Here is an 8,210-nt window from a genome sequence, read left to right as displayed (position 1 = left end):
TTCAGTGTCCAAGTCTGGTCGGTGCCAGTCCAAAGGTAGATCACTTTCTCACTGTCCATTGAGGCCTGTCAACCTGTGAAAATAAAACCAACAATCAGTGTTTTAAACCGGTTTTAAAAACTGTGGAAGAACTCTTTAGTAGTTTATTAATCTCTGTGCAAAGAGGTCTCATAACAGTGTTTCCTCTGCGTTTATTTCAGCATGGCGGCCCACCACGGTTTAATTAATACCGCCATGGTATCAGAATCAGGGCAGACGCACAATGTAGCTGCAGTTGCTTTTTAAACTAGATGTACTGCATAGCGGTACAAAATATTACCGCCGCTCAGTCCTGTACATCCGTTCAGCGAAAATAAATCACACTAATCAATTTGTATCCATCTTTTACTCCATCCCCCACTCTTGAAACTTTTGTGTATGCTTGTTTGGCGTGCCTGTGTGTGTTTATGGGCTGCACAGAAAGTAGCCTACTGGCTGCAAAGGTGAATAGATTGTAGAAAAGCCAAAAAAGTTGTAGTATTGTTATAAAACCTTTAAAATCTCTAAACAATCACAAGAAGGGCAGTTCATCACAGTTCATCCATTGCAACTGGATTGATGAAAGGTCACTTACACCTGTAGGCTATTGTATTTGGGAAAAGCAGAAGGTATCAGCATAATGTTATATTTTTATTTATTTATTTATTAATAAACAAAAACATCTGTGTCAGTTCCATGCAGTTTTCAACAGCTATCAAAAATAAAGGTCATTTTTGGATTGATGGATTTTTTGTGAATGTTTCTTCTTCTACATAAGATTTTAGTCATCTTTAGTTCATGTGATACTTTATTGTCAATGCACAAATTAAGTAAGCTACCAGTAGTCTGAAACGAAATGCAGTTTTACATCTAACCAGTGGTGCAAATAACTGACATGTCCAAATGGGCCTTGATGAAATGCGTCGCTAGACAGTTCATACACATTTTAACCGGCCAAGTTGAAGAGCTGTTGTCCGTTATTGTTCGTGCAAATATAGGCTGATGTTCCCTTGCATTGTGTAACTGAGGTCCATGGTTAGTCTGGCGTTCACCATACTAAGCTACCATAAGGTAGGCCTATTTACAACATAAATTGTCAATAGGCTATGCTGGCGACATATAAAATCTCCTTTGAAAACCAATGGCTTACGCCTTACAGTATCAAGCGGACTTAAGCTGCCACATCGTGGCGAAAAGTTTTAATACAATTCACGCAGCTCCGTGAATCACGGAAAGCGCGAATGAAGTAGTCCCTTCTAAAAGGGACCCACTACACAGTAGCTTAAGGTTTGTTGCTAAAGCAGCCATAATGAAAGCCATAATGAAGGTGTCATTGTTTGGATACTTCACACACACATGCTTTTTAACCCTTAGAACCCGATTGATGCAAAGTGCGTCAAAAAACACACCCTTTCTTCTCTGTTACATTGCTCCGGAACTGTTCATTGCAGCGAGATGAAACCTTTATTACGTGACAGAGCAGAAGTGGGGCTTTCCAAATAGACTACACACTTGTCTGTACGATCAAGTATGAAAATTAAAAAAAATCATGAAATGAAATCAAATTGCATCATATTTAAAGTCTATACTTCTCTGCGTTCACCTGCGCACCCATTACTCTCGTTTAAATTACTCGCGCACCCGTGATCGCATCGATGTGGCAAGCATATCAGATGAAAGAGGGGACACAGGGCTATCCATTGGTACCATGTTTATCGATCTTTCTGGCTTATAAAAACAGACGAAGTGACTGCAAAATAATAGCGTCATATACAAAAACCAACGCTGCACACCCATTACTCTCGTTTGAATTACTCGTGGACCCGTGATCGGATAGATATGCCACGCATGTCAGATGAAAGAGGACACTCAGAGCTATCATTTGATACCAAGTACATCCTTCTGGGTTATAAAACAGACGAAGTGACAGCAAAATAATAACTTCATATAGCTGGACTTACCCCACGTTTTTTTTTTTTTTTTTTTAAGTATATTTTATGTCTTTAATGATAGTGAAAGTGGAGAGTGACAGGAAGCGAATGGGAGAGAGAGCAGGGGTGGGATCCGGAAAGGACCACGGGGCGGGAATCGAACCCGGGTCGCCGGCGTACGGTGCAGGTGCACCAGCCAGTTGCGCCACAGTCGTGTGTTTCTCTATGGCAACGCATGTTCATAATCCGGTTTTGAGATCCTAGTAAATTCCTGTGCATCTGCAGCATCTACCTTTCCTACCAAATAACCTAATTTACAAAAAAACTGCTGTTTTCACAGTGCAGTTATTCTACAATACAGTGCAGTACTTAAGTATTTTCATGTTTAAAATACAGAATTTAATTATTTTGAGTTACTCGAGTAATCAATTCAGCCCTAACTTAAACCTTTAACAAGTCCTTTAATAATCAGCTTTCCATCACTACCATCTCCAGTTGTTGTGGATATTGTGTTACCTATTTCAATCACAACTAAAACAATAATCATGTGTTACCAAGCTGGACCTAAATTGATTCCGAGTCTGAACTATCTGAGCTAGATGAAGTTATTATGTTAGGAATGTGTTAAGTTCAATTCACGGTTAATAGAAAATGAAATTGGTTCATGCATAATAACACTGCTTTTGAAATTGTATCCTTAAAATTATTATCTTTTATGATTCCTTTTAGGAGTATTTGTGATGCACACCACACTACTCTGTGAAGTGCTCCTGACCTTCAGGAGGAACAAGGATCAACTGGAGGTCAACCTGGGAAGAGGATACTTGAAGCTGTTGCTGCCACTGAATAGCGCAACCCTGTTGTAAGAATTTTGCTTTCATACTCATCTTTCATATACCTTGTTCACTTTCAGCAGCTTAAACACGTTTTAGATTAAAACTTATTATTCCACTGCTTGGCTGGATTTCCCATTGTCCTACGTAATTCAGAATGACCATTCAAATTGTTATTTGAACACGTATGAGGTAGATCCAATTTTTTGAACCGATCACACTTGTATATTAATCGCTCGGGGGGTATACCATGTCATTTTTTTTTTAGTGGTTAGGATGGCCAAATGTATATTTACTTTCCATTATTTTTTATTTATGCTCCATACAGAAAGGACTCGAGCTGGAAGTCAAGTGTGCCGATCTTGGCAGACCTGTGCCACTGTGAGGTGTTGAGTGCGTCTTGGGAGAGCTGACATCTCTTCACAGCAAGAACATTGATTGGTGCAGAGCTGAAGCATCACACATAAAGGAGCACACAATCACCTTTAGAGGTTTACCTCTGGTCACTCCATAGACTTCTGAAAATAACATGGGGACACTGGTCCTGGTGTTAAGATGTTATGTAAAACTCCCATGATTTCATTTCGTCTTTGGAAATGTAGTCGCTGACTGCAATTGCTTGAAAATCGTATGGTGTAAGCCCACCATAAGGCTTTTGAAAGGATAAATCATGAAAAAATATTTTCGAAAAGTGCTCTGTAGAAGGGCCCCAAGATGCATACTTGGAATATTAATTTTCTGTTATGCCCATCAGACAATGAATCTTAAATGCTCTATCCACCCTTTCATGTAGGTACCTAGATGGTGTAGTGCCAGTCCTCTATTTGTGTTCTCTACATGAGTGGCAATCCTCAGAAACATTATATGTGAGTTTGTGTTGCCTGGACAAACCTGAAAAGTGTCTTAGAGGCCTTAACCAGCCCTAAAGAGCTGTGTGTGGTAATCATCCAGGCTTAGAAAACCACATTGGCAGCCACATTGGCAGTGCAAAATCAAAAGGAGAGACACTTTTACGACAACATACTAAGTCACCTTTGCAAATGTGCATTTCTACATATAAATTGGACATCCCACAAAAAAGAAATAACACAGCCAATACATTTTCATTTAAGACCAGATTTACTTTAATACTGGGATGAGCGGAAGCTGGCATGCATGTCCTTGACTTTCTTCATGCTGTATTTTTAGTATTAGTAGTAGCATGTTTGACAATGCCCTCTTTAGGAGGCACCATTAAGGCTTAATAACTTCATAAATTCAGTAACATTACTGTATTTGGGTGAAGGGGGAGGTATAATTTAGATGTTTGTGTTTTTGTAGTGCAGTATTGTATGTTTATGAATCACATTTCAAAAAATGTATTGACTGTTACCACAGTGGGTCCCATTTAGAAGTGGCAACTTCATTCGTGCTTTCTGTGAGTCATGCACCTGCGTGAAATGTATTACAACTTATCACCACAAGGTGGCAGTTTAAGTCTGCTGTAGCATTCAAAGGCGTTGCAGTGGCAGTGAGATACTGTAAGCAGAACGAAACTTAAGATCACCTTGTTGAAGTCATACAGTAGACTAGGCTAAATCAGAGCCTACTTTTGTTTTTATCAAGCTGGGGCCAGAGGTGATGGCCTTTGGCGAACAGTTTAGGCAGGTTTAGGCCTACTCAAAATGTGTAAAACCAAATTTGCCGAAATCTTGCCAAAGCTACCATGCGAGCCACCAATTATTGCTTGACGAGCAACTGTACTGTAGATTGATTTACTGATTATGTGTTTGTTAGATACATTGATCATGTATGTACATCTCTTCCCCCCCCCCCTCCCCCATTTACTTCTGCTATGAGAATGTTCACATGGCCATGCTGATCAAAATCATTGTCATTTTACAAATTCGTAAGAATTTGTCCTGAAACTCCCCAGATTAATGTTGAGCTTGTTTAAATGGTCTGGTTATTTGTCTATTTTGTTTTCATAAATGAAACATATTGCTAGTTTTGGAATTACAGCATGTCTCAGTGGGGCAGCCATGGCCTACTGGTTAGCACTTCGGACCTGTAACCGGAAGGTTGCTTGAGCAAGGCACCTAACCCCTTACTGCTCCCCAAGCGCCGCTGTTGTTGCAGGCAGCTCACTGCGCCGGGATTAGTGTGTGCTTCACCTCACTGTGTGTACACTGTGTGCTGTGTCTGTTTCACTAATTCACAGATTGGGATAAATGCAGAGACCAAATTTCCCTCACGGGATCAAAAGAGTATACTTATACTATACCATAAGGTGTCAAGCAGTGTTTAACAAATGTTTGATTAATGTGTAGTAATGTTTTTTTTTTGTAAAATAATAAAATGTGTTTGAGTTATTGGTTTGCTCTGTAAATATTGTCAGAAGCATCTATGAAAAACCATGACCTTTAGGCTACTTGCATACACAAAATGGTAGGAACCACTAAAACTCTCGAAATTTAGATTGATTGTATGGTGATATTGGCTGTTTTGTAAGAATTAAAATCACTGAATACTTTGCTATAGCCTGCATAATTGAATTTGCCATGTTAAACTGGTATAGCATTGATGTGTGCTTGCTTATATCCATTCAGACTTGCTAGGATGTGTTACATCAAATCGTTAGCTACAAGTGTATGTGCGAAGTGCTGCTGTGATGTCAAATGACAGCCTTTTGAAGGTAAGATGATGATCAGCCAGCACATAATATTTCTATACCTAGCAGATGACGTAGGCTATACTGGAATAAAGCGTATTTTAGACATACAGATTTCCAGCAGATGTAGAACTAAAATGCATCTTGACGGTGAAAATAGCGCCGACATTTGTAAGATCAAAATAATACGTTCTAAATGGAACGCGATCATATTTAAGACATTAAATAAGTTAGGCTACATTAAGTTTTGTTTCTGCGTAGTGCGAGTTTATAAGCAAGCAAAACTTGCAGTTTCAGCAGAGGGTTGAAGAAGCGCATTGAGTGTTCCCATAATTCCATGCGAGTTGATGTTAATGCAGTAATATTAGATTACCATGGCCTGCAGGTTGTTAATAAAAATATTTTTAATGTTTTCACATGTAATGCATCCTATGTAGTCGTGTGTTTTTTAGTTGAAATTGTAATATGTAACTACTAAACTACTTCGGTGCCTCAGGCCCTTTGTATAAACAATTGAAGTCACCCTTAATGTGTATTGCATGTATCAGAGCTAATTCATCATGGGCCAAAATATGTCGCTATGGGCCCGCATGGTGCTCTCGCACCTGGGCCTACCATTGGTTTGTTACGCCACTGCTTATACAACTGTAGTCTGTATGTTTTAAATGGTGTAAGCTAATAAATGCTGTAGCTAATAAATGCACGGAATTTTTAAATGTCTTTGGGATGTCAGGCAAGATGTCGAAGCTAACGTTATAACAGTCAGCATACATACGTCTCCAAGACGTCTGGAAAAGATCTGAACAGCTTAATTACATAGCGTTACATTTAGAACGTCTTTTTTGATCTTACAAACAACGGTGGCATCTCACTGTCAATGTGAGTAATAGTTCTACATCTCCTGGAGATCTTAACCGTGCATTTATATGCATACAATCCTCAATATGCGTGAATTAGGCCATTGGCCATCTTACGAGCCTTTCGTTGTGCAAAATCGTTAACAATGTTCCCAATATTTAATGCTCTGGCTCTCGTATTTTCAATGGACAGGATAGCTAACCCACTGAGCCTCTCCTGCCCCATGCTGCTCCTTAGGTAGGTCTTAATAAGTTTGAGTTTGGAAAAAGATCGCTCAGCTGTTGCCACAGTCACAGGCAATGTCAGAAACAACATGAGAGCAGTAGGCCTACACACTTCCCCGAATGTGGATGTTACACTCTCATAATCTACCACCAGCATTTTGGCAAGTTGAAAAATAGATGACTTCTGTGAAATCTTTGCTTTAAAGCAAGACCTGAATGAGAGGAGTTGTGTTGGGAATGTCGGTGCAATGTCCCTGCTATAATGGTCTGACAAACGTCTTGCCTTTTCAAGCAGTTCATCATCACCTGCGAGTTGAAGGGTCATAGGACGTAAAGACTCAAACACATGACAAGTTTCCCAAGATACTTGCAAATCTTTGGGAGAGCTGACTGATTATGATGTCCAGAGTTGCATGAAATACCTGCACTTTGAAGTATCTCTCTGCATCGGTTAAGCGCTCATCTTCCGATAGTTCGTCAAAGTGACGCTTCACTGTCCGTGCTCTAACATTTTCAAATGTACTCTGAACCCCCCATTTATTTGCGAGCCTTGGCCTGGTCAAAGGCACGCCGGTAGTCAGAAAGGACCTGTTTAGAATTTTCCAGCAATTGCATTGCGGGGGTAGCGACGGGCCCTGGGAGGTCACGGGCCCTGGTGCGACTGCACTTGCTGCACCTACTATAGTTACGCCACAGATTAGACCTCTATTCTTTAGCCTACACCCTACCGCGAATAAGGACATAGGTCTAGTAGGCCTACAAAACGCTGACCATTTGAAATAACAATACTACAGACATCACGCAAACAAAAAAAATGAAACACATTTTCCAAGTGCTTTTTCGCCCTGTATTTTTCTCTTTTGCCCATTAAAAGTCAGGCTGTTAAAACAAGTCAGTTTACAACCCCGAAGGCTATCACTTCTGTGTCACTGGTCACGTTCAAACACGCAGTCAGGGTTGATATTAGCCTATGCTTCATGAAACTTACTTCAATAAGGCAAGGGTGACCTAAGTTTATCAGTTTTATTGAGGCTATAGTTTTTGAGATCGCATTCATCACAAAAGCGGGCCAGGTCTAGCCTACTTCAAGACAATATTAGACTAAAAGCACAACCAGACTACAACCACAGCAATAAAGCCTAAGGATATAAAAAGCGATTCAATTTCTGCCTAGAAGCCATCACCCAAACTATCCCCTCCCCAATTCCATCAACCACAAAACAAGACATGATTGAGAAAAGATTGAAAGAAATCGTAAACTTTATTTTAAACAACCAAATGCAAGCAAGAATTTTTTAACAAAGTCAAGGCAAACACAACAATAATCAAAACACCACAACATAACACATCAACACCCGTAACAGCCAATCGAAATTGGTGGCGAAGCCGCCAAACAGGAAGTGAGCTCATCTCAGCAACCCTGCCATGTATCATAACCAAACTTACTACATGGATTCATGACCCCATTAGGAGGACTTTGCATTTTGATGTGTAGTTGCTGATGTGTTTTATCAATCTTTTATTTTTTGATGTGAAACTGATGACAACATGTTCCATCCAGTTCATTCTAATGCGTGCAAGGGCAGGGCAGGACGGGGTGGGACGGGCTGGGGTGATTGGGGGGGGGGCTGGCTGGTGGAGGCGGTGGAAATACTCAGCCCTGTTTCAGCCCTGTTGATCCCGGGTGTCTGCTGAG

Source organism: Alosa alosa, chromosome 3 (assembly GCF_017589495.1).
Source record: "Alosa alosa isolate M-15738 ecotype Scorff River chromosome 3, AALO_Geno_1.1, whole genome shotgun sequence".
Lineage (NCBI taxonomy): Eukaryota > Metazoa > Chordata > Actinopteri > Clupeiformes > Clupeidae > Alosa > Alosa alosa.
The sequence above is the reverse complement of the archived record's forward strand: the minus strand, read 5'-3'. Positions refer to the sequence as shown.